Here is a 27,345-nt window from a genome sequence, read left to right as displayed (position 1 = left end):
TTGGATTATTTCCCATTCTTGGATCTATCTCATTATCAAAATCTTCTATTTATATAAAATACTCTCCTACATTCAGGCCAGACCTGCATCATATAGCTTCAAGGTAAGCCTCTTCCAGTGGACCCCAATAATTTCTTGAATTCTTAAGGAAAAATTTCGTTTGTACTGCAACTATTTTTTATTATGGAATAATGAATACAATAGTTGATATTTACATACTATTCCTGTTTTACAATACATTTATGTTCATGATTAATAGTGCTTGACTTTGATTGAATACATTGCTAGTCATCTAGATATCCATGCATGTTCTTATATTGAAAGTGGATATTTTTCTCATCTCAAGCTGTCAACCCAATCGGAAGATTAATATATACATTTGGTATTTAACTATATATAGCCATGGATACCTTCCAAGTGTTTGATAGAAAGTGTTTTGAGTAACCATGTTACCTTTCAACTGCCACATAAAAAATTCAGCCCTCCTACTATTTGATATTTTGTCTAATACAAAATATAACAAGTATAGGGACAATTACATATAAAATATAAGAATTATATTTATTACTCGGCCCAGATTGTCTGATTAACTGTATAAGTTCTCATATATGATTAGAGTTACAGAAATGCATCATTTGTTAAGTACAACAAGTCTTGTTGTATGTTGGTCAACAATTATTATCACCAGAAACATCACGTTAAACTAATAACTTAACTATTACGAAAAAAATTTCAACATACCTTTTTTTACTTAAACGAACTATGTTTTTGCTATTTTTGTGTTTTTCATATCATTTTGTACCAATCATGCCACTGTTATGCTTATAATGTCTTGTTACGATGCTTCTATAGGGACCCGAATATGGCCAAGAGTAGAATCGATAATATTACAAATAGGTCTAGAGATCAAGTTTATGGTGCGGGAGTGATATGAACCCGCGGAATTGAATTCCTTTGAATCCACGATCAATTTGAAGACTCACCCAAGAAAATCAAAATCAAGTCAATGGATGAAAGAATCTAGACCCGTTGAGGAGCTCGTTTCAAGAATCTAAATTATATTAAAATCTAGACTCATTTAAGAACTTGTCTCAAAAATCCAGATAACCAAAAAGGAATGGCAAAAAGGTTGTAATTTACCTTTGATAAGTTCAAAAGTTCAATGAAGAACAAGAGGAGATAAAACTCAACTCACAATGAAATAATTACCAAATTTCATAAAGTTCCATAAACTCTCATAAACTTCTTAAAATGAGGCTACAAAGAGTATTTAAACCAAAACCTAATTAAAACCCTAGCCAAAATAAGTCCCTCTTTCTCAAAATTACCCTTAGTGGATAGTGCCACGTTACAGTACCATGAATAGTGCCACGCTACAGTAACTTCTTGAAATCCTAGTTCAATAAAATAATAACTTTTTCAACATACCCTTAAGTCATTCTCATAATAATTTCAATTATTCGAAACTAATAAAATAAGTCTTTTTAAATGAATTAAACAAGTTAAAAGCATTTAAGTGCAAAAAGCTTTTAAGTCATGTTATTGTCCTCTTCCATATCTTGTATCAAATGAATCAAAACTAGATCTTCATCCTTCAAGCCCATCTTGAATGTTCGGCTCTTGATAGACATGTCCCAAGTGGATTGCACTAATTCTTGCTGTGACACCCCCAAATTCTGTTTGGGATCGGACGGACATTTGAAGCGTCGAGACATGCAACACAAGGTTACCTGCCCCCGTTCATGACATATAAGATGCAATATTCCTAACATGCATCTAACATTATGCAATATTCGCAGCAGATAAATTTTTTTCTTTAGCAATACTATGCACCAAATTGAAAATATCTCAAATGCTTAAAACATACTTCATGCATAAAGACTCATTGAACAACTAAAATCACCACACTAGTCCAAAATGGTTATGATCCAAAAAGTATTGGAGATGCAACTCTATCGTACAAGTAGTAATTTACGTTAACTACTATATTAACATTGACGTCGCACCGTTGCTCAGTCAACTGTGTCTAGTTGGTCAGCTCCTAATTCTCCTTCAGGTCCTGTAACAAGATCTACCATTCGGGGGGAATGGTAGTTGGGACTACCACAGTGAGATTTGATTACAAATCTCAGTAAGTTAACAAAAAACCTCCACGCATGATAATGATGCATGGATGACAGTAAAAGCATGAATGCATAATCAAATTCATAAGTAATTAAAGCATAACTTGACGTACAATATAGCATAACTGACATAACTTAAATTGAAACGTGAACTGAACTTGACTTGACATGAACTTGATCTGAAACTTGACTTAACATGAACTTGCTCTGAAACTTGACTTAACATAAACGTGATCTGAAACTTATTCTTTAACTGCTTAAATACATACTTCACAGTTGTTGTGGCCACATGTATTCTATGTGTCACAATTGCTATGTCTCAAGCAGTGTATGCATCACTATTGTTGTGACCCCATACTTCGTGTGTCACAATTGTTGTGGACCCCAAGAAACTGAATGTAACTCAACTTCTTGGGTGCTACATGGGTCCCCTAGAGCCATGTGTCCCTCCCGATTACCGCATCACAACACAGGTATCTGAACCAGCTGTGAGTGCATTAATACATACTCCACAGTTGTTGTGGCCCCATATATTCTACGTGTCACAATTGTTGTGTCTCACGCAGTGTATGCATCACAATTGCTGTGACCCCATACTTCATGTGCCACAGTTTTTGTGGACCCCACGAAACTGAATGTAGCTCCATCGGCATTAGTGCCTGGTGCGCTCCGGTGACCAGCTAGTTAGGTCCCCGCCCGATACCCATTGACAGTATTTCGTCAACTCAGGGGATTTCACACCTATTTAAACACTCCAGCATGAACAAAGGAGTTTCACTAGGATATTACTCCATCCTAGCACTTAGGGTCGTGATTGACATGAATAACTTGACTTGACTGTTCTTGAATTACAAACACTGTACTCAAGATGAGATATGACTGGAATACGAAAGGACATAAGCCCTGACGTAACATAACGTGACTTGAACATAACTTGAAAGACATGACTAACTTGATATAGAACATTTCGTAACATGACATAAACATGTAACACACAATATTTCATAACATAGTATCACATGTAACGGAAAACACACTTAACATGACATACTTGTAACAGTGAACATGACATGACATACATGTAATAGATGACATATTTAACATGATGTACTTGTAATGTATAGTAATAAGTGACAGAATATCTTGTGTAACAGATGAAAACTAATGACAGAATAAATTCTGTGCAATAGACAAATATGTGATAACTTGGCATGGCATGACATATATGATAACACACATACATACACTGTAGTTCCTTTACTTAGCACACATATACAGTAAACTGCTAGAAAGTTAAAAGCTAACTTACATCGATTTCTGTGTTTCTTATGAAAGCTCAAGCGCGATCACGAAGAACTGTAATTAGTGATTCTAAAAGTTAGAACTAAATTACTAATTATTTGAAATATGAAAAATAGTAACTTAAAGAGTAAAATTTCCATTTTACCCTCTACATGTGGAAAAATGACCATTTTACCCCTAACTTAATGATTTTGCATGCTAACTCCAAAAGTCACCAAAATTTACATGCCTCATGTAAATTTTATCCTAAACTCAAATATCAATTTAGAAAATTTAAAACTAATCAAAACTATTAAAACTCCATAGGGCCGAAATTCTAATATGCTATTTCCATTGATTTTTGTTTCTAACTTGTTTTGATCAACCTTTTGATCTATGACTTATAAAGATGTGATCTTCAAACCAAACCATCACATGATTTAAAAAGATATCCTAAAACATATATAAGCTTCTAATTCAAGATCACATGGTTAAAAATTAACCAAAACATAAATTTAGCCAAGAACATCCACACTTTGGCCTATCCGAACATTTCTTTGCATAATATTTCATATCTTTGAAACTAACATCAAATATCTTCAAAATAATATTCTAACATGTATATAAGAGGCTTATGATCCTCCAATAAAATTATCAAAGCCATTGGAATAGGTTTAAACCACCAAAGATTTAAACTTTCTCAAAACAGAAACTGTTTTTCCTCTTCCAGTTTTTAAGTTTCTAGATCTAAGAAAATATTTCATTAAAACCTTTAATCATGCAACAAATCCTCAACAAATAATCATATACACATGTTAAAAATACTTTATAAAAATTTTGGACCAAAATCTATCCATTAGCTTGGTCAAAAATTTCAAAATACAACATATTCTCCAGTTTATCAACCAGAATGACATTTCTAGAGTTTAAACAATATTTGACTGACCAAATGATCTTCAAATGGAACAAATAAGCTATCCATGTAAATTAAACTAAAAAAGGAACAACTTATATGAAGGAAATTTTATGATAAAACACTTAAAAAAGTTTTGAAATGGGTGTCATGTAAAAGAATACCTAAAAGCTATCCGAGAGAGTGTTTGGTGTTCTTTCAATGAAAAGTGTAAAAGAAGATGATTTCGTGGGGAGTGGGCTGGAGATATTTATGCACAAGATATGGAAGAGGATGAGGCTGAAGTGAGGGTTGAGTATTGGCATTTCTTACCAAAAAAATCTACAAATATCAGCCCAAGATATTTTCTAATGGTGGAGTGTAGACTTGGAAGACTGAGATGGCTTTTTTGAGTTTCCCTTCTAGAACTTTTTAGATCCTCTTGAAGACATATGACTAGCCATGTAGGGGGATGAAATTACTTGGCCAAAATCAATGCTAAGGTGTCCAATTTCGTGGGCCTTAGTGAGCCTAAACCGAATGGGCCTCAATTTGAGGTTTGGTTTCTATCAAGCGCAAATCCAATTTCTCTTGATCCAAGTGTCTAATACTATTCATCATGTGTGGCTAAGATCTTTCCATGTGTCTAATTAAAACTTCTCTTAACTTAGTTTGGATATTCCACACTGTGAATTTTCAAACTATTGCACTTAGTGCGCTTATCGATGTTACTATTCACTCTGAAAAATCCTAAATATTCATATGAAGGTACAGTGAAAATCATTTATCAAAAATCAGCCAGGAAGTGCCCCTAAAAATAAATTCACAGTTTCGAACAGGTGTTTCGTCCGAAAATATGAAAATGAGTTATTGTACCATAAATCTTAAATAATCCACCGAGTCTAATGGCACAAACCATAATGCATTCTGACACTTCTAACTATCTCCAATAATTAAAAACACACTTCTGATACTATAGTGAGCGATAACACTAACTATGTAGTTAGACTAAAACCTATACGATTAATGGATTCGTGAAAACTTATGGGGTCTTCACGAGGTTCCTAAAGCCAATAGAAATTCTATAATTGAATTTCAAGCGGGCTGTTACACTTGCATTGATTCATTGCTCTTCTTTGCTCTTGATCTTGTGACTGCACAATTTGGAACTTACAAAGGATCTTTAATTCTCGATCTACCTTAGTGCCCATCATTCCCCCTCTCCTCAAAATGATTCAACCTCGAATCTCCACCTGCATCAAAGGGAAAAATGTTAGTAACATTAAAAATAGCATAAACATGATACTTAACTAGAAGATCTACTTGATATGCAATATCAATCATTTGTTCAAGAATTTGAAAAGGTTCATCCAAGCTACACCTGTTATCAATAGGTAAATGCATTAAATCTAAATGAGTAAATGGATTAAAACCATAAACAATTTCAAAATGTGAGAATTTAGTTATAGCATGAACACTCCAATTATATGTAAACTCAATGAACGGCAAACAATACTTCTAGAAATGTTCATGAAACACATCTAAAGTCTTTCTTACACCAAAATGACCACTCTAATTATATGCAAACTCTATAAATGGTAAACAATCATGCCAAGTTTTTAAATTCTTATGAACAACAATGCGTAAAAGTTGAGTTAAAGTCCTATTAACTATTTCAGTCTGGGCATCAATCTGTAGATAACAAGTAGTGGAAAATAAAAGCTTAGTACCCAATTTCCCACAAAACCTTTCAAAAGTAGCTAAAGAATTTAACTTCCCTATTAGAAACAATACTTCTAGGCACACCATGAAGTTGCACTATCTCCCTGAAAAACAAGACATTTGTGTTTGTGGCATTATCAGTTTTATGACATGGAATGAAATGTGTTATTTTGCTAAATCTATCAACAACCACAAAAATAGAATCTCTACCCTGTTTTGTCCTAGGCAGCCCTAAAACAAAGTCTATAGATATGTCTAGCCATGGCTCATTAGGAATGGATATAGGTGTATACAACCCAACTAGCAAAACCTTAGGATTTGGCCTTTCTACATGTAATGCACTTGCCACAAATGCGATTGACGTCTCTTCTAATCTTAGGCCAAAAGAAATGTTCATGCAAAATGTCTAAAGTTTTCTTGACACCAAAGTGTCCCATTAATCTCCCAACATGTGCCTCACGCACTAATAACTCACGCATAGAACAACTAGGCACACACAGTTCACTTTCTTTAAACAAATAACCATCATGCCTGTAAAACTTACCAAATGATACTTTCTTACATACTCCATACACACTACCAAATTCATCATCATTAGCATGCAATTCTTTATTATATTCAAATTTCAATAACTTTGCATCTAAAATAAAGATAAGGTCATACCTTCTTGCTAATGCATTAACCACAAAAGTGTCCTAACAATGTGTGTATTTGATTACATGAGAAAAAGTCTCAATACATTCCTCCCACTTGGCATACATCCTAGTCAACTTATCTTATCCTTTCAAGTGCATCAAGGACTTACGTTTAATACGTAGGACAAATTATTTTGGCTAGAGGTAATGTTGTCAATTCTCCAATGCTGTCACAAAATCAATTTGATACTTTATTCCTCTAATAAGTGACAGTCGACTCAGAATATCGCTAGGCAACACGACCTCATATCCCAACAACAAAATATAATTACACTAGGCAAAGATTCGTTAAGTTCATTAGTATTAAAATTCGACTTAGTATAAAAACTCACTTTTCCCTTTGTGTTTCTCTCACTTTCTTCACTCTCGCTTTTCTTTTTACTCTTATTTTTCTTTGCACTCTCTTTTTTTTTCACTCTTTTTTTCCTTTTCACACTCTTTTCTTTCACTCTCTTGTTCAACATTTGTTTTTGAACTCTCGACCTTACAATTGTTTTTTAACTTATTCTCTCTTTTTCTTTAGTTTTCAGCCTCACCCTCATCTTTTTTCTCTCTCATTTTCACTCTCACTATTTCTTTCTTCCTCAATCTCACTCCCACTCTTCTTTTTTTCGCTCAACCTCACTTTTACTCTCTCATTTTTTTTATCAATATCAGTTTCTCTCTTTCTTTTCGATCAACCTCACTTTCACTCTTTCTTTTTTGATCAACCTTACTTTTCAGTTTCAATTGGTTCTCATGGACCTGTTTTGTGATTAAAAGAGCAAGCTTGATTGTTTTGTCATCATTTACAAAGTTATATATGTTCTTAACCCCATCATGAATCACCCTCCTATCATACTACCATAGCCTCCCCAACAAAATATGGCCAACATGTATAGGCACTACATCACAAAGCACCTCATCCTTGTACTTTCCAATTGAAAAAGAAATTAGCACTTGCTTATTTACCCTAACCTCTCCACAATCATTCAACTACTGCAACTTGTATGGTCTAGGGTGTTTCAAAGTAGGCAAATTCAATTTCTCAACTAAAATAGTGCTAGCCACATTCGTACAACTCCCTTCATCAATGATCATACTACATACCTTGCTGTTGATGTGACATCTAGTATGAAAAATGTTCTCTCTGTTGCTCTATTTCATCTACCTTGATTTGTGTATTGAGAGCACGTCTGGCAACAAGAGACTTGTCATACTCTTTATAATCATACACATTCTCAATACTAGGCTCATGTCTCCTCCTAGCATTTCCACCTTGCAAATTTCTAATCACTGCACCTTATTGATTCATCCTATCCCTCACTTCCCCCGACACCAAATTCAACCGTTTAAACTTTTGTTACATGGCCTATGGCGTACAACACAAAGTATGAATTGTCTGCCATCCCCTTCAGTGATGAGCCACTCTTGTAAGACATCATAATGCGTTGTACAAAAGAATATTAGTAGTAAAAACCTCACACACTCACTTACGTATTTACACTCAAATAATGGCACTCCATCCATGTTTTATTCTTAATTGGCTTTTCTCTCGATAACGATCTTACACTCTATTGCCTTTTACCTCAAGAGTTTTCCCACTTAAGTTCTTTAACAACTAGTTGAACTCAATCAAGACAATACAACTTTGTTTTATTCCAACTAGTAATTAGATCCAAGAAATAAGAACAAGAGAAACATAGAAAGAATAAAATGACACAAGATTAAAGGAATTGAAATGAGGGAAAGAGTAACTACAAACAAGATACCAATTAGAAAGATGTAATCAGCCCCTTTGATAATAAAGCTCAATCAATAATTTTTTTTTCTCAATACTCTATTTTTTCGATTTTTTTTTTTAATTTTTCTTTTCCTTTCTTTTCTTTTCTCACTAATTGAATCACAAACAGCAATATTCAATTGTGACAATCAAATAATTAAATTCAAACACACAAAAATTTACAAGAAAATAGAAGAGAATCAATGAAATGGGACTCCATGCAATTAACAAACTTAGAGATGCAAGAAACCCTAAAATTTAGAAACCCTATTTGATGCAATTTTTGGCCCCTAGTCAATATGGCAACCCAAGACCAAAACACAAAGAACCCTAATGATAGAGTAATTCGGCAGCCATAGGAATAAGGACATTTTTGCACTTTTTTTTTTTTTTTTTTTTTTTTTGCAACCCTAGAACAATGAAGCCCTAGAATTAAATTTAAAGATGCATGAATTAAAAGATAGAATCAGACCTGATTGAAAACCTTGCTCAGAATACCAAATGATATGAACCCATGGAATTGGAGTCCCTTGAATCCACAATCAATTTGAAGATTCACCAAAAAAGCCAAAATCAAGTCAATGGATGGAAGAATCTAGACCCGTTGAGGAACTCATTTCAAAAACCTAGATTATATTAAAATCTAGACCTGTCGAATAACCTGTCTCAAAGACGCAGATAACAAAGGAGGAACGCCACAAAGGTTGTAATTTACCTTTGATAAGTTCAAAAGTTCCATGAATAATACGAAGAGATAAAACTCAAATCACAATGAAATAATCACCAAATTTCATAAAGTTTTATAAAATTTCATAAATTTCTTAAAATGAGGCTACAAAGAGTATTTAAACCAAAACCTAATTAAAACCTTAACCCAAATAAGTCCCTCTTTCTCAAAATTGCCCTTAGTGAATAGTGTCGCGCTAGAGTAACTTCTTGAAACCCTAGCTCAACAAAATAATAACTTTTTCAACATGCCCTTAAGTCCTTCTCATAATGAACTTAATTATTTTAAACTAATAAAATAAGTCACTTAAATGAATTAAACAAGTTGAAAGCCTTCAAGTGTCCAAAACCTTTAAGTCATGTTGTTGCCATCTTTCATATCTTGTATCAAATGAATCAAAACTGGATTTTCGTTCTTCAAGCCCGTCTTGAATATTGGGCTTTTGCTAGACACGTCCTAAGTGGATTGCATCAATCCTTGCATTGCTTCTTTACTCTTCTTAGCTCTCGATCTTGTGACTGCCTAATCTGAAACTTGCAAAGAAACTTTAATTCTCGGTCTACCTTGGTGCCCATCAGGGAGTTCAAAACTTTTTCTCACTGGCATGAGATTATGCATCTTCAAGCAATGTTATTTGATGTCCTCGTATAAGATGTCTTAATAACTATTATCATTCTATTCGTATTGTTGAAGAACATCTTTTTATGCGAGGTTTGTGTGCTCTATATGTTTGAATTTATTAATGATATAATAGATTATGTGAGATGAGATTGTAAGAGATTTAGTCAATCCAATGATGCATTTCGGGTTGCAGGTATTATTTTATAAGTCCATGAAATTATATATAGGAGTTGTCTAGTAAGTTTAATTGCATTGTGAAATAATGGACAATAGGTATATAGACGATTTGTTGAAATTTTGGTCATTTGGTACTCCTTTAATTTGCAAGCAAATTCAAAACTAAGCACCAATTAAATTACTAAAGCCAAACAAAAATAATTGCAACAACAAAAGTAACAAATGTCATGTATTTGCAACGACATGCTTATGTTGCAATAAAAATTATCTGGTCGCAATATACTTTTGCAAAGACTTTTATTCGTTGCAACTTCACAAATTGCAAAGAAAACAATTCGTTGCAATAATATTTAATACTTTTGCAACAAGTGTTTCATTGCTGAAAGATATTTGCAAAAAATGGACATCGTTGGAGATGTCGATTTGCAATGAATATATTTTGTTATTGTAGAACAATTAGAATAAATGTATAAATTGTTGAAAAAAAATCATTTGCACCAAATCCATTCATTGCAGACTTGCGTTTGTAATGAATTAGATTCATTGTGAGTGGAGCCTGAATAAGCTTCTCATAGTTGTCGTATCAAGTTGAGCTTCTCTTTGCCGTCGTACCAGGCTGAGCTTCCACTATCTTCGTACAGGCTTACAGGTGCGGAGTCCCTGTGCACCAAGCCTACGTGGTGCTTTAATTTAAAAAAAATGGGGGATGAAGACACCCAAAGACAGAGACTCATATCCATTGTGATTGTGCTGACTTCGCTTTTTGACGAATCCTTTATTTTTCTTTGCATTCAATCGTTCAAGAAGGTCGAGAACAACAATCAATTTGTCTCAAATTTAATTGTAAAGTTATTGTTTCTGATGGAAAGAACTTGAATGTGAACTAGATTATTAATTATCAAAATAAATATATTTAATTATTATTATACATCTCTATTCCATTATTAGCCTTCGATTGTCGAAATGTTTTTGTGATCCTGGAGGTTTCTCTCTTGATTATTCATAAGGCTCTCGAGTTTTCCTCTATACTTTTGGATCTGTGTATTTTCCTGGAAAGAGTTCACAAATTCCTTGGAAAATATATTTACCTTTTCCTTCAAAACCCATGGGATCTCACACTCTTGTTTTCAAAATGGGACAACAGCAATCCAAGGACGAGTTGCTCTACTAGCAAGTCAATTATGGGAACACAAAGGCATCAAAGGCCCTTTGCAGAGAAGGTGTAGGCCTCGAGGTAATTCTGCAAGAAAAAAAAAAAGGATCATATTTCTCATAGTTTCCTTGGTTTACCCTTTTTTCTTTGATAGCTCAGCTTACAGGGTTATTGGAAAAGTATGTGTAATTGGTGAGAGTGATTGTTGGGATTGGTGTTGATTCTGGTGGTTTATGTGCAGTGGATTGACAGAGAGGGGAAAACCCCTTTGATTATAGCATGTTTGAATACAGACCTTTATAATGTTGCAAAAACATTGATAGAGTTCGAACAGCATCGTATTAGACTATGAAATCCTCAGATAGCAATGTTTCGTATTGCAAACCAGGAAAAGGGAAATCAAAGGGGGAGAAGGGAAATCGAAGGGGAAGAAGCTGAAGAAGCAATTCAAGTAGAAGGGGGAGAAGGGAAATCGGACATATCTAGCAGAGGAGGAAGAAGTTCAAAACACACCGGTTTATTTCTTCTAAACAGTGCATTTTGAATCCACGTATAAAGTAGTACGCAGGGAGCTGTGGACGACGCCTGCATCTAGACTTTTTCTTCGACTAATTTGATTCAGGTTGGTTCAGAATATTCAGGTCAAGTGGCGTTGCTTTTGTTCAGCCTTATTAAATATTATTAAGGACATTGTAGGGTTGCGATCAAAAGTGAAAATCACAAGAAGTTCTAATTCATAGATCCACCACCTCATACACATGTGCCGACCCTAGTTTAGAGAGAGACTCCTTCTTCTTTCTAAAAACTACCAACAAATCAAAACCTGCGCAGAGAGGGGAGAGAAGCTTCGGCTCCTACCTCCCTCCTCCCTCTCCTCTCTAGTTTTCTTCTTTTCTTTTCTTTTTTTGGTTGCTTTTTCAAGGCTAAGTATGGCAAAAGGCCGATTTGCTACTCTCCGACGTTCGGCAATGACTCACCCTACAGCAAGTTTTCCAAGATGCTAATCCTTTAGACGGGTGAAAAATTTTGCCAAACGGAGCTACGCATGAGCCACACGCGTAGTCCAAAGTAGGTGTGTGAAATCCATGCACCACCACTAAGTGTGCTCTTCTACCACCACGCGCGACTTTTCTGGCTCCAGTGTCATCGGTTACTTTAAACCTAAATGACGCCATACTCCTAGGGTGGCGCGTGGCTCTCAAGCACCATCACAGTCTCTTTGTTTGTATTTTTTTCCTCCAATGTTGAAAATGCGGATCTATATCTTTCTAAGATGTAATTCATTTTGTCCCTTGAATATTTAATTTCTGTTATGTCTTTTGTTGTAGAAAAATAAAAAATAAAAATAAAAACACAGTCTCTTAGACTTTTGTCCATAGAGTATGTCTATCTGACTTTTGTCCATAGAGTGTCCTATACTCCATCTTAGACAGAGTATAGGGTTTGTTAACTCTGTCTTGGACAAAGTTGTGCTGTCTCTCAGACGGTAGTCTATAGAGGTTTGCAGCATGGATTAGACCATGTGAGTCATAATTGTATACTAGGGAGCTATTAATGTTGTAGTTGGTTTGTAATTTATTTTTTAGGTCAAAATTGTATTGTCTGTTATTAATTAATGTAGTACATTTTATAAAAAAAAAAATGAAAATAACATGTTTTTGAACTGATTTACATGAGCTAACAACCTGAGAAGGTTGGAAAAATTCATTTGCATCATAACCAAACCTTTTCTTCAAAAATTCAAACTTTTGTAATGCTGTCAATGCCTATGTAAGTAAGATAGCCATAATTTATCAACAAAATACTTATAGATCGTAATACCAAGATCAACGACTACAAGAGAGAGAACAAACATCAGCATTTTACAATGTCTTGCAATTGAGGAAGATAAAGTTACTCCCGATTTCAACTACAAATTTCCAAGAATGGTTTTGAGGGCAAAAATCGAAATGAAACCCTTTCTTCTCAAATCTGCCAATGATCTCAATTCTTGCCAACCTGATACGTAGATAAATGCTGTAGAAAATCAAGCTGTCTTTTTTGTTACTGACAATTGCACACATAAAGCAAAAACAAATCAATCTCCAAGAAAATCCCCAAGATTAAACACAAGAAAGCTACTTAAAACCAGCAAAAGCTTGAGGAAATCATCTTAGAAAATGAGTGAGTTTAGACTAACGAAAAGGAAATGAGAATCAGAAGGGTATTTCCAAGAACACCGAATAAACTCACCAACTACATTTTCAAAGCAAGCTAACCAAAAGGGAAATTTTGAAACCAAATAATAAAGCATGGGAGTCATTAAAATCTAGCTTGCAATGTCGAATATCCCATCTCATATAGAGCACCATACCAAGCAGACCAAGGATGCAAGAAAATGCAACAGTCTCTTCTCTTCAGAATGGTTGAAATTTCATGACCCAGATGGAGAAGTGAAGGAATTCCATACACTCGGGAGCCATAACTGTAGAACAACAAAAGAAAGTGAAGGGAAGTCCAAATTAAGCTTTTAAGTCATAAGTTAAGTAGATTTGGTCTCAATTAAGATAATTTTGTAACAATGAACATCTACATGGTGCTGGCCAAATTAAGGTAAACTGTCTCATCTCAATATGCTTTTACCACTGTAAGGTGTCAAGAGAGACTCCTCAATCGACCTATAATTCAAAATAAATATTCAATAATATAATTAAAACTCTATTAAATTATTATAAAGAGCAAGAATTTCTCATTCACAATCAATATGGGATCTTATACTAAGTGATAAGGATGAAATAGTGTATAGGATCACATATTGCTTGGGAATGAGAAATGCTGACTCTTTATAATGGTTTTAATAGAGTTTCAATTATATTATTAACTAGTCCTTTTAGAGTATAGGCCTAGATATAACTTGTGTCTCCTTTAAATCGTTACAACCACGATGTTTTACTAATGAGAAGTGTTAGGTTTACACAAAAATTTTATTCATTAAGTAGAGAGATGGTTGTTCCAAGTTTTAACTATAAAATCTTTTATATCTTGGAGGAAATGAGAAGTTTTAAAAGGTTTAGTAATTTGGTCTTATTTTCTAAAACTAATTATTAAACTCCCACCATAAAAACTGGCATTACACATCTAGTTTGTTATTGATGATTTTTATCCCTTTTGACATAATAATATAGTTTATTAGTAGGATAATACAAAGAAAGAGCAAAAGTTGATGGAGGCTCAGAGCTAGGGGTATAATAATATGGAAAATACTCTAACCACAAAATGATTACATAAAAATAATCTCACAAACTGATGTGGCTTAATGTGGTTCATCAAACTATAAAGTTAAGTTTATTATAAAGTAGATCTAACGGATCAGATGAAGTCACATTAGTTTGTAGGATTACTTTTATGTAATTCCTTTATAAATATAACAATACTCAAAAAATATACCGGTGAACCAAACCAACCAATTCAGTCCAATTCCATAGAAGGTTCGATCGGTTTCAACTTTTTACTGGTTCGGTCCCCATTTTCAATTTTTATAATGTTCAATATTTATTAAAAAAATTCTTTATACATTCTATATATTATACATATATACTATAAAGATAATAATAATAGCATGAAATATTAATCTTATTAAGCTACCTACCAATTAGTTGCTGCATATGCATATTTTAATATGTAGGAACTAGTACATATTACATAGCACTTATTAATTAGATGATACAATCTTGATGGCAAATCGAGTCTTCTCTCTCTTGCTCTCTCTCTAAGAGGCGACAGAGGTGAAGTTTTTTTCTTGCTCTTGGCAAGGGTAGTCTCCTGATCTTTAGGTTGAGGAGCTTGGTTTTGTTTGTAGCTCGAATTTCCTTTTCTCCTGGGCCACGAGTGCTGAAGCTAGACAGGGAGGTTCATAGTCCAGAAGTTCTCCCATAGGAGGAAGTTAGTGGAGAGAGTTGGAAGTAAACAAAGACACAAGGGTGAGGATACGGGGAAGCTAGAAGAAATGGCAGACTCCATACTGGAAAAGTGGGACAAACTCAAACTCACTGAGGCTGAACAAGCGGAGGTGCTGATCGACCTATCCGCTGATGGCATAGCCTTTAGACGAGGCACTCTTTGCCTGCTGGGGCTTGTTGTGGCAGACAAGGTGGTCAATAAGGAAGCTTTCAAAGCAACCATGGTCCAAATTTGGAAGATACGAGGTGGAGTTCAGTTTAAAGGAGTGGGCACCAATCTGTTCCTGATCGAGTTCCAAAACGCAAGTGACATAGCTAAGGTTAAGCTAGCAAGACCTTGGCAGTTTGACCGTAATTTAATCTGTCTTGAGGACTATAATGGCTTGATTGCACCAGGGGAGATGGTTTTCGACAGAGAACCGATGTGGGTGCAGATGCATAATATCCCCTTAGGTGGCATGACCAGGGGAGTGGGAAGAAACATTGGAGAGCTAGTAGGCGAAGTGCTAGAAGTGGATGTTGATGAAGAGGGAGTTGGCTGGGGACCCTATTTACGAGTTAACATTTCGGTTAATATTACAAAACCCCTGATGAGGGGGGTAGTGAGTTCCTTTAATGGTAACCGAGTATGGATCCCTTTTAAGTATGAAAGGTTGCCCTCTTTCTGTTTTAGCTGTGGTATCATCAAACATGGGGCAGCAGGGTGCGAGAAGACGACTCAAATGAGATCCATGCATGGGAAGGAGGAGTTCCAGTATGGGGCATGGCTACGAGCCTCTTATCAGAAGCATCCAAACAGGGATGTGCCGGGTGGACTCGCCGGAGGGGGAGGCAATCCGGCAAGCAATGCTGGGAGTAAGGGTGATGATGAAGGCGTGGCCCAGTCTTTTCTTCCACAGGAGAAGATGTCAACTAGCCCTGACATGGTGGAAGACACACGACCTAACCCCAGAAGCCAAGATTTCCCACGTGGGGGTCTGCCATCTATGATAAGACAAGACTGCACTAGCCCATTACCAGGTATGCCTGCACCTCTTTTCCCTGAGGGACTTTCCAAGGTAGGGGGGACAGCTAGATCTGGGAACAACACGATATGTCTTACTGACTCTGGTAGGGGAAAAAGAGCGAATGAAAAGTCAATGGGTAGTGAGGGGCAAAAGGAAAATCAGGACCCTTTCACGAGTCCTGGTACCTGTTCCCCACAGAACTCTAAGGTTCAGTGCATGACCAAGAGGGACATTAGGGTCCTAAGTGAACGTGATATGAATAACAATACGAGTGCCAATGAACAAGGGAGGGGTAGAACATGGAAAAGGAGGACCCGTATTGAATGCTACAAACCCCCTAATCTGGATGAGATAGTGCAGGATGGTGACAGACAGGTTAGCACAGCTACTAGAAACATTAAAAGACCAGGCATACATAACATGTCGACGAGGAAGAAACTGAAAGCTACTTTGGTGTTGGTAGATGAAAACATGAGTGTAGAGGCAGAGGCTGGAGAACAGCCCTGCCTAATTAAATGAAGTGCATCAGTTGGAACTGCCGTGGGCTTGGGAACCCACGGGGAGTTCGAGCACTTCGTGACCTGGTCAGGAAGGAAGTTCCCTTGGTTTTGTTCCTACAGGAAACAAAACTACATGTTACGAAAATGGAGTTTGTAAGGAGAAGGGTGGGATATGAGTGTTGTTTTGCAGTAAGTTGTGAAGGGAGGAGTGGGGGGTTGGCACTATTGTGGCAAAAGGAAACTAAGCTTAGTATACAAAGTTTCTCCAAGAACCATATAGATGCTAGGATTTATGATGAAGAGGCTGAGAGACAGTGGCACTTCACAGGTGTGTATGGACATCCTGAGACTGAACTAAGGCAGGAAACGTGGAATATGATTAAAACCCTGAAGGGAGTAGACACTGAACCTTGGTTGGTTTGTGGGGATTTTAATGAGGTGTTATGTTGGCAAGAAAAGAGGGGAGGCAAAGGTAGACCTGAACGACAAATGATAGCATTCAGACAGCTTATAGACGACTGTTTTTTATTTGACTTGGGTTATGAGGGCCACCCTTTCACTTGGTGTAATATGAGGGAAGCCCCACATTCTGTCAGTGAAAGGCTTGATAGATTTTTAGCAAATCAAATGTGGCTAGACAGTTTCCAAAATTATACAGTGGTGCATGGGAGGGCAGCCTACTCTGATCACCTCCCAGTTATCTGTTATTCAAGCAGGGAAAAGAGAAGCACTAGAGGCAAACTGTTTAGGTTCGAGGCCATGTGGGCTGAGGATGAGGATTGTGAAAGAGTTATAGCTGACTCATGGAAATGTGACATAGATAATAACCCTATGAACAGATTCAAGACACAAGTTGAGGCCTGCTCTCAAAACTTAACACACTGGAACAAGATCAAGTTTGGAAGGGTGCAGAAGAAGATACAACAAGCCAGGGACCACCTACAGCAGGTGCAGGATAGAGACCCATACCATATCCAAGTGAAGGTGCACCAGGAGGCTCGAAACAATCTGCAAATTTGGCTGGAAAGGGAGGAGATTTTATGGCATCAGAGAGCTAAGTCACTGTGGCTGCAAGGGGGTGATCAGAACACTAAGTATTTTCACCAGAAGGCTTCGTTGAGAAGATCTAAAAAGTGGATAAAGGCCTTAAAGAACGAATCAGGTGACTGGCAAGATGGTCAAGAAAGGGATGCAGTGATCGTGAGCTACTTCCAGAACCTTTTTTCAGCAAGTTCTCAGAATCATAGCTTAGAATTTTTAGCTGGCATGGAAGGTAGAGTGACTGAGGAGATGAACCAGGACCTATTGAAAGATTTCAGAAGAGAAGAAGTAAAGGATGCTCTGGACCAAATGCACCCTACTAAGGCACCTGGACCTGATGGCCTCCCTCCTATTTTCTATCAGAAGTATTGGCACTTAGTTGGGAAGTCCACGACTGATGCTGTGATGCAGGCCCTGCAAAGTGGTACCCTCCCCCTTACCATCAACCACACCTTCATTACTCTAATCCCAAAGAAGAAGAAGCCTGAAAAAATTACTGAGTTCAGGCCAATTAGCTTATGTAATGTGGTATACAAATTGATTTCGAAGGTCCTGGCTAATAGACTCAAACCAATCCTGAATCAGATTATTTCAAGCTCCCAAAGTGCTTTTGTCCCTGGAAGGCTAATCAGTGATAATGTGTTGGTGGCATATGAGGTTATCCATTATTTGAGAAACAGAAGACAAGGAAAGGAAGGCTATATGTCTATCAAATTAGATATTAGCAAGGCCTATGATAGGCTTGAATGGGGATACCTGGAGGCAGTGATGAGTAGAATGGGGTTTCACCCGAGGTGGATTCAACTAGTCATGATGTGTGTTCAGACAGTTTCCTTTTCAATTTTAATAAATGGAGAACCAAAGGGCCCTATCCATCCCACTCGAGGCATAAGGCAAGGAGACCCTCTGTCTCCTTACCTCTTTCTCATAGGAACTGAAGGATTGGTAAGCCTTTTGAAACAGGCAGAGTTATCCAGGAGTATAGCTGGGGTCAGAATTTGTAGAGGGGCACCAAGGATATCACATTTGCTGTTTGCAGACGATAGTGTACTCTTCTGCAAAGCCAATAGGACAGAGAACAACCACATACAACAGCTATTGGAGCAGTATGAAGAGGCCTTAGGGCAAAAGGTAAACAAAGATAAAACATCCATGATATTCAGCAGGAATGTGGATTCTAACCAACAGAGGGAGTTACTGAGCTTATGGGGAATCCAACACTTTCAGCAATATGATAGATACCTGGGCCTACCTCCTCTGGTAGGGAGATCAAAGAAAAGAGCTTTCTCAGATATTAAACATAAGGTGTGGACCAAGCTACAAAACTGGAAAGAGAAGTTGTTGTCTCAGGGGGGGAAGGAAGTTTTGATCATGGCAGTGGCACTCTCTATCCCAACCTACACTATGAGCTGCTTTAAACTACCAGGAAGCCTATGTCATGAGTTGGAACAAATGATGGCACGTTTTTGGTGGGGACAGAAAGAAGAAGAACACAAAATCCATTGGGTAAGCTGGACCAGAATGTGTGATCATAAGCAGGCTGGAGGACTGGGTTTCAAAGACCTGAGGACATTTAATGATGCTCTTCTTGCCAAACAGGGGTGGAGAATCATGCAGGAACCATCTACCTTGATCCATAAAGTGTTCAAAGCAAGGTACTTCCCAAGTGAGGACTTTCTTAAGGCAAAACTAGGCTTCAATCCGAGCTTTGCATGGAAGGGGATCTGGGAAGCAAAAAAATTGCTAACTCTGGGATGCAAGTGGAGAGTGGGATCAGGACAGATAATTAAAGTATGGGAAGATAACTGGATACCTGGGCACCCCCCTCTGGGCAGAAATGAAATAACTGCAACAACCTGTGACCAGGATGTAACAGTTGATAGCCTAATAAATTCTCAGACTAGGTGGTGGGATGCAGAAAAGGTAAGGACCCTACTACCAGCACGAGCAGCAGATGAAGTTCTTAAAATAGTGCTAAGTAGTAGTAAGCCAGAAGATAAGATGATCTGGGATCCTGAGTCTCATGGTAGGTTTACTGTCAAGAGTGCATACCGAGTCTTCAAAGAGGCAAAAAGAAGCAGGACAGACTGTGAGGGCTCAAGACGAATGGGGAGGCAAAAGCTGTGGAAGGACCTATGGAGCCTGAAGATCCCAGCCAAAGTCAAAATTTTTGCATGGAAGGCGTGTAAAGAAAGCCTGCCAACAAAGCATAACCTGCTGCTAAAAAAGGTTCTGAGTGAAGACATATGTAAGATGTGCAACACAGAAACTGAGGATGTAGCTCATGCTTTGTGCCTCTGCCCTTCAGTAAGAGAAGCTTGGGAAAACCATTTACCTGTTATCTTCAAATCTGACCTACCAAGGGTGTATGGGGATATTGCTGGCTTTATTAGTGATCTACAACAGAAAGAGCAGCTAGAGTTGTTCTTCCTAGTCTCGTGGAGCTGCTGGTATAGACGAAATGCTTCAACCTTTGAAGACAAAGTCATTCAGATTGAGCAGGCCATAGCCCATGCCCTGGCTGTCCAGCATGCTTATAAGGCAACCCGTGGACAACCGTTGAAGGCTGTGAGGCACCACTGCCGCTGGGAATTTCCCCCACCAGGTTTTTTTAAGTTGAATGTGGATGGGGCTACTTTCTTGAACCAACATAGTGCAGGCATTGGGGCCATATTGAGAGACAGTAAAGGGAAGGTGCTAATGGCAGCAAGTAAGAAGGAATATGAAGTCAGGGATGCAACAAGTATCGAGATGCTTGCAATCTTCAGGGGACTACAACTGTCTGCTCACCTGGGCATTCAACATCTCATTATAGAGAGTGATGCACTGACTTTAGTTCAGGAGCTGCAGAAACCAGAACCCTCAATGGCATTGGTTGGGAACGTGATCAGGGACACTAAAGAGCTTATGAGCCTCTTCAGTACGTGTGAAGTTAGGTATGTTATGAGGTCGTGTAATGCAGCAGCACATAAGCTTGCAAGACATGCTTGGCATGTAAGTAACATCAGCTTGTGGTGGGGATCTTTCCCTGATGTAATTGCTCCAGTCCTTTGGACGGAGAGACAGTTGTAATGCTGATTTTCTACTATATGAGAAGTTCTATTCCATCGAAAAAAAAAAAAAAAAGATGATACAATCTTGAAAATTAGTAAATTACATCTGTAGAACTCAACTTTCATTATACGCTCATTAACATATTAATAATTTATATTAAAGAACTTAATTTATATAATGCAAAAAATAAATTGGAAAAAAATTAACAAAAGAAAGAAAAAAAAAACAATAATAATCAAACTAAACCGAATCTATTGCATCCCTATCCAAAGCCGTTACGATACAAGAATTTTGTGGAGCCAAGATGTAAAGCCCCGAAAAAAAATTCAACTAAAATAATTATTTTAATTTGAACTTTGGTTATACTGTGAAAACTTAGAGAAAAAAATTCATGAATTAAAACTAGTTAGGATTTCGGTTCGATAGCATAGTTGAATTATGATCCCCAAAGATAATGTATTGCTATTTGGGTTTTTTTGCCACTTCAGATCATAATTAAACCAAAAGAATTGCACCGTTGAATTCGTTAGAAGTTTAGAATTTTATGATGCAATAAAAAGTTTTATGATTTTCGGATACCAAATAAGTCCATATAAGAGCACCACGTATCACTTGGTGTAACACATCACCAACCAGCTGACTCACCATGTAGTATGCCCCCAAAGATGGCTGGAAATCTTTTGGACAGCAGCAAATCTCGAGTGATCTAATCCTCACCTTTCATTAATCACACATGTCAACAAAGCTCAACTTGTAAGGGAGTTAGTGTGTAAGACAAGGATGCTCCATGCCAAGACACACACCCCTGCTGCACAACCCATGCCCTGCACGTCCAGCCCGCACCAAATGACTCCTATCCCCTCTTTTAGTCCCATCACGTCACACACACTCAGCCATTTACACACACGACCAAAAATCCAGCTCTTAACACCTAGTGCTTGTGAACCGAGAGGGAGGTAGTGTGTTGCCGAGATTTCTTGCTTCAAACCCTCGTATTTTTGTGCTCAAAACCGATACTCGGCCTCTTATGCTCCTCTGTTTTTTCTCTTCTCACACTTTCCGTTTTCAGTTGCTTAGTTACTCAAAACAAATCTACTAAGATGAGAATTTTGAGATAAAAGTAAGATGAGAATTTTGAATTTGAGATAAAAGTTTAAAATATTATTATTATTTTGGAATTTGAAAAAGTTGAATTGTTTATTATATTTTGTGTGGAAATTTGAGAAAATTGTAATGATGAGATGAGATGAGAATTTTGTATCTCATCTTACTTCAAAACCTGCCCTAAGACTCCATTTGGGTAGTAAGAACACTCAACTATTATTTATTATTTTATTATTACTTTTCACATATTTTTTTATTACTATTCAATATTTATTATTATTTTATTATTACTTTTTCTCTATTATTTACAGAATATCTGATATCATTTTGTTACCCAAACACATCCTAAGACTAGCAAGAAACTGAGAGAAAGAGAAGTGGTTTAGTGAAGAGGGAAAAACCAGCCTTTAACCTAAAGGCTTACACTCTGGTAAGTTAATTTTCCTACTTCTATTTTATGTGTTAGAAAGAAAAATATGTTAGTAAGTTATAATTAGCAATCTCTGGGATTAAAAGGTTGAATTGTGAAATTAGTGGGGAGTTAATGTCTTGGTTTTTCTTTTTTTTTTTTTTTCTTTTTTTCTTTTTTTTTTTTAAAAAAAAAAAGCCAGTAGCCCCACACATAGAGGCCCCGTCCCAAGTTTATTCAAAAATCTCACTTATGGTGGAGAAAACCATGGTTACAACATCAATACATTAGGAAATTGCTCCCCACGTATACACACATAACCAACTTATTACATCCAAAAAACCAAACAAAACAACCCCAAAAAAAACTCCTATTGTCCAGAGTAAACCAAACTAAAAACGTATATAAAGCATACCTGATTTATCTAATCTGTACAGACCTCTCATTTTCACATCCAACAGACCAACATTTCGGACTACCTTATTCACCCCTGTTGCACCTTCTTTTGCTAACAGATCAGCAACACTATTAGCTTCCCTGATGCAATGACTAATAGATAAATCAAATTCTTCTAATAAAGCCACTATTTTGTCCCAAAAATCCCAAAGGTACCAAACAGTACACTTTTTAGTAATCAACCAATTAACAACCACCAAAGAATCACATTCCATATCAATCTTAAAGAAACCCAGCTGTTTGCATAATAACAGTCCCTCTAACACCCCTCTGAGTTCGGCTTCATTATTAGTACAATGACCAAAGTGCTTTGTAAAAGCAAACCTCAACATACCAGTATCATCCCTCAATATACCACCACCACCTCCTTCTCCAGGATTACCTAAATTACTGCCATCTATATTTAGCTTAAATTTTCCCGGACTAGGCGCAGCCCACTTCACAATTCTCGGCACTCTTCTCTGTTTTTCCACAATATTAACATTCAATTTCTTCAAAATATCTATATCCCTCTTTGACAATTTTTTTACATTTTCTATTTTCTTAGCAACATACCTTATCCAGTACATCATAGATCTCCAAACCACCTCCAACTTCTCATGTTTTCCTTCCATCCGAGCTGTACATCTCCTTTTCCATAGCCTCCATGTCACAATAACAGGTACTAAACCCAGCAGCATCCCCAGTTGAGACTATCTTGATGCTCGACTAAACCAGGCATATACCCTTTCTCTCCACCGTTGCTGAGGCACAAACGGAATGTCTAATTCAGCCAATACCCTGCACCACACAGACCTTGCAAACTGCCCACTTCCAAGCACATGATCCAAGTCTTCAACTTGACCCCTGTTACAGCAATTACAGCATGAGGCTAGCGCTACACCAACCTTTTTTATTTTCTCATGTACACTAAGGCATCCAAACATTGCCTTCCACATACATAGAGACATTTTTTTTGGTAGACTTTTATTCCACACCCATCGATACCACTCATTCCTTACTAACTTAACTCGAAGGATATCCCATGCTGATTTTGTTGAGAAAAGACCATTTTTATTTGGAAGCCAAATTAACACATCCTTCTTATTTTTCAAATTCCCAATAGTCTCCATAACATCTGTCCCCAACCGATTACCAACCATTTCTTGCAACCTGCCAATGTCCCATAGATCATTAATCACCAACTCTCTAATTCTAATATCAGGATACTCTACCTGTTGTACAAGATCACATAACATGCCTTCATCTAGGAACTTATCATACCAAAATGACAGGTCCCCCTCATGCACCTTCCACTTTGAGTTTCCTATGATAAAAGGAATTCCCTCCACAACTTTACGCCAAAAATTGGAACTTGATCTTCTCCCCAACCACAAACACATTTGTTTATTCTTCACATATTTAGCCCGAAAGAAATTTGCCCATAAACTGTCCTCAGTCAACAGCTGCCACCCAAATTTATGAAACAAAGATCTTTGCACTTCCCCCAACTTCCTGACACCAATCCCTCCCTCCTCCACCGGACCACACATATGATTCCATGCCTTCCATCTTTTTTTAACTTTACCATTTTTATCTCCCCAGAAAAAACCAGAAAATAAACTATTTAGCTTCTTAATCACAGATGCTGGCATTTGAATTACTGATAACAGGTGAATCGGCATACTTGATAACACGTCTCAAAAGGATGAGCCTACCTCCTTGTGACAAGAGTCGGCTCTTCCATCCTTCCAATTTGTTTTGAACCTTCGCTACTAAATAGTCTAAATGCCTAGCTTTCAATCTTCCATCTACAATTGGAGCTCCAAAATATTTACAAGGGAACTCACCCTGCACAAAACCAGTCACCCTCCGAATATCATTAATACGCTGGTTTAATATCTTCTTAGAAAAATAAATCGCTGACTTCTCATAATTAACTTTCTGACCGTCCATCTCTCATACTGTTTGAACACATCCATCAAACATCGAATCGTTCCTTCGGAAGCATTGGTAAACAAAACTATGTCATCAGCTTATAGAAGATGAGAGACCACCGGAGAATTTATCGGATGAGAGAACAGCTGTATCTTCTTTTCAGCCACTTTTCCTTTTATCATCTTTGAGAGAACCTCCTCCATAATTATAAATAAATATGGCGAAAGCGGATCCCCCTGTCTAAGCCCTCTCTTTGACTTGAAAAAACCTTTAAAGGTCTCATTCAACATTATCGAAAACCACGGCGTTGTAACACAGTTTTTAATCAAATCAGAAAAATCTCCCGGCACTCCAAAGCTAGACAACACATGCATTAAGAACTTCCAATTTACCCTATCATACGCTTTTGACATATCAATTTTTATAAAGACATTTCCACCCCGTGCATTCCGATGTAATAATTTTAACATTTCCTGAGAAAGGGAAATGTTTTGAAAAATACTTCGACCTTTTACAAACGCCCCCTGCTCCGGCGATATCATTCTATCCAGCACCATTGCTAATCTATTCACAATCAACTTTGCAAACACTTATAGATCACGTTACACAAACTAATCGGCCGAAATTTATCAAAACTTGTAGGATCCTTCACCTTTGGGATCAAAACAATAAAAGACGCTGTATAAAATCTTGGTAATTCCATACCTTGAAAAAATTCCATAACTGCATTGCTGACTTCCATGCGAACTATCTCCCAGCATGTCAAATAAAATTGCGAACCGAAACCATCTGGCCCCGGACTTGAATCCTTTGGAATAGAAAGTAATGCTTCATAAATCTCCTGATCTGATGGTGGCTTCCTCAGGCACCTTTCCTCATTTTCACCCACCACAGAGCTAATTAATGTAGATAAATCAGGCAACTCCAAATTCTCTTCTTCAGACAAAAACCTTTCAAAATACCTTGTAGCTTCTTCATGTATTTCTACAGGTGACTCAAGAAGCCTACCACCAGAAAGTTTCATGTTCTTCACCATAGCATTTCGCCTTCTTTGTGCAACTACGGCATGAAAGTACTTTGTGTTCTGATCACCTTCCTCCATCCATCTTTGTTTAGCCTGCTGTCGTAATCGAGTGTCCTCCCTTTGTACCCACTGATCCAGCTCATTACTAGCTTCAAGAAAATCACATTCAAGTTTCCTCTTGTATTGGTTTTGAAGCTCAACATCTAGCACCTCCACTCTTTCTTCTAATTCTCTAATTGTCCCTTCCATTCTACCAAAAACCTCTTTATTCCATCTTTTTAATGTCACTTTCAATCTCTTTAATTTTCCGGCCAATACCAATAATCCATTTCTAGGAAACGGTTCTTTCCAAGAACTCTCCACAATCTTAAGGAATTCGTCATGAGCTACCCATATATTTTGAAAACGAAAAGGCATCGGACCATACCTAGTAAAGTCCTCCACAAATTGTACCAAGAGAGGGGCATGATCAGAAGTTCTTCTCTCCAAAAAATGAGCTGAGGCAGTCCCGAATTTTAACGCAAATTCATTATTGACAAGCATTTGATCAAGCTTAGCCCAACTCCTCGCCATACCTTGCTGCCCATTACACCAAGAGAATTGCTTCCCTTCAATTTTCCAATCCAACAAACCACAAGAATTAATACAAAGGTTAAATTCATTCATAGCACTTCTTGATCTTGGGAGCCCACCTGCACGTTCATCATCAGCTCTAATAATATTAAAATCGCCACACACCATCCACGGGATATTAGGACAAGAAAAACTGCACAGATGATCCCAAAGTTGCCTCCGATCCACCATAAGACATTTAGCATATATAAATGTTGATAAAACCATACTTCCATCTCTTGAAAAAAGACAAGTAATCGATTGGTTAGTAACACTAACCAAATCCATATTCAAGTCATCCCTCCAACATACCCATATCTTACCACCATCGTCAATATTCGACATGAAATTATTAAAACCAGCTCTAAAAGCCCATCTTTGTATTTTCTCAAAAGATAAAAAAGGCTCTAAAATAGCCAAAATTGAGATATTATGCTTACGAATCAACTTCCATACTCTACTTTTCGACGTGCCCAGTCCGCGCACATTCCACACCATTACCTTGCCAATCATAACTTCAGCTTGTTTGGTTGGACCTTCATCCTTCGAGATTTCCTCACAGGTACTTCTTTGGCATCTATATTCAGAACACTCACATGACTTCCTCCCGGATCCGAACAATAGTCTTTTTCACAATTCACCTCTTTGGGCGTTTCTTCTTCAGAGAACACTTCAATACCTTTCTGATATGTATCTACTTCCTCAGCTTTGTCAAAAACAGCTTCTCTTACTATACCCAATTCGTCCCCTACCATTGCATTCCGCTCTCTTACCATTTTTGATCCCGTGTTCACAAACTCGCCATTCAGACCTGTCAATACATCCGCCATCCCTTCTAAAACAGTCTCCCCTTCATTATGCACTTCATCCCCTGTCTCACCATTCATGACCAACACTACACCACTATCAGCACACACTCCATTCTCATCTCTACTATTTTCAATTAACGGAACAGAATCAACCTGTACACCATTTTTACTCCCCCCACTAATCATCCCATTCTCAAAACCGGGATCTGGGCAGTGGTCAATTACCACTTGTTTACCTTTATCAACTACCACCTCTACAATGTTATCTTCCTTTTTCCCCTCTCCTCTATCCCCCTCCACGACTTCCACTTCTCCATCTTC

The sequence above is a fragment of the Carya illinoinensis genome, chromosome 12 (assembly GCF_018687715.1).
Source record: "Carya illinoinensis cultivar Pawnee chromosome 12, C.illinoinensisPawnee_v1, whole genome shotgun sequence".
NCBI lineage: Eukaryota > Viridiplantae > Streptophyta > Magnoliopsida > Fagales > Juglandaceae > Carya > Carya illinoinensis.
This window is presented reverse-complemented; position numbering follows the sequence as displayed.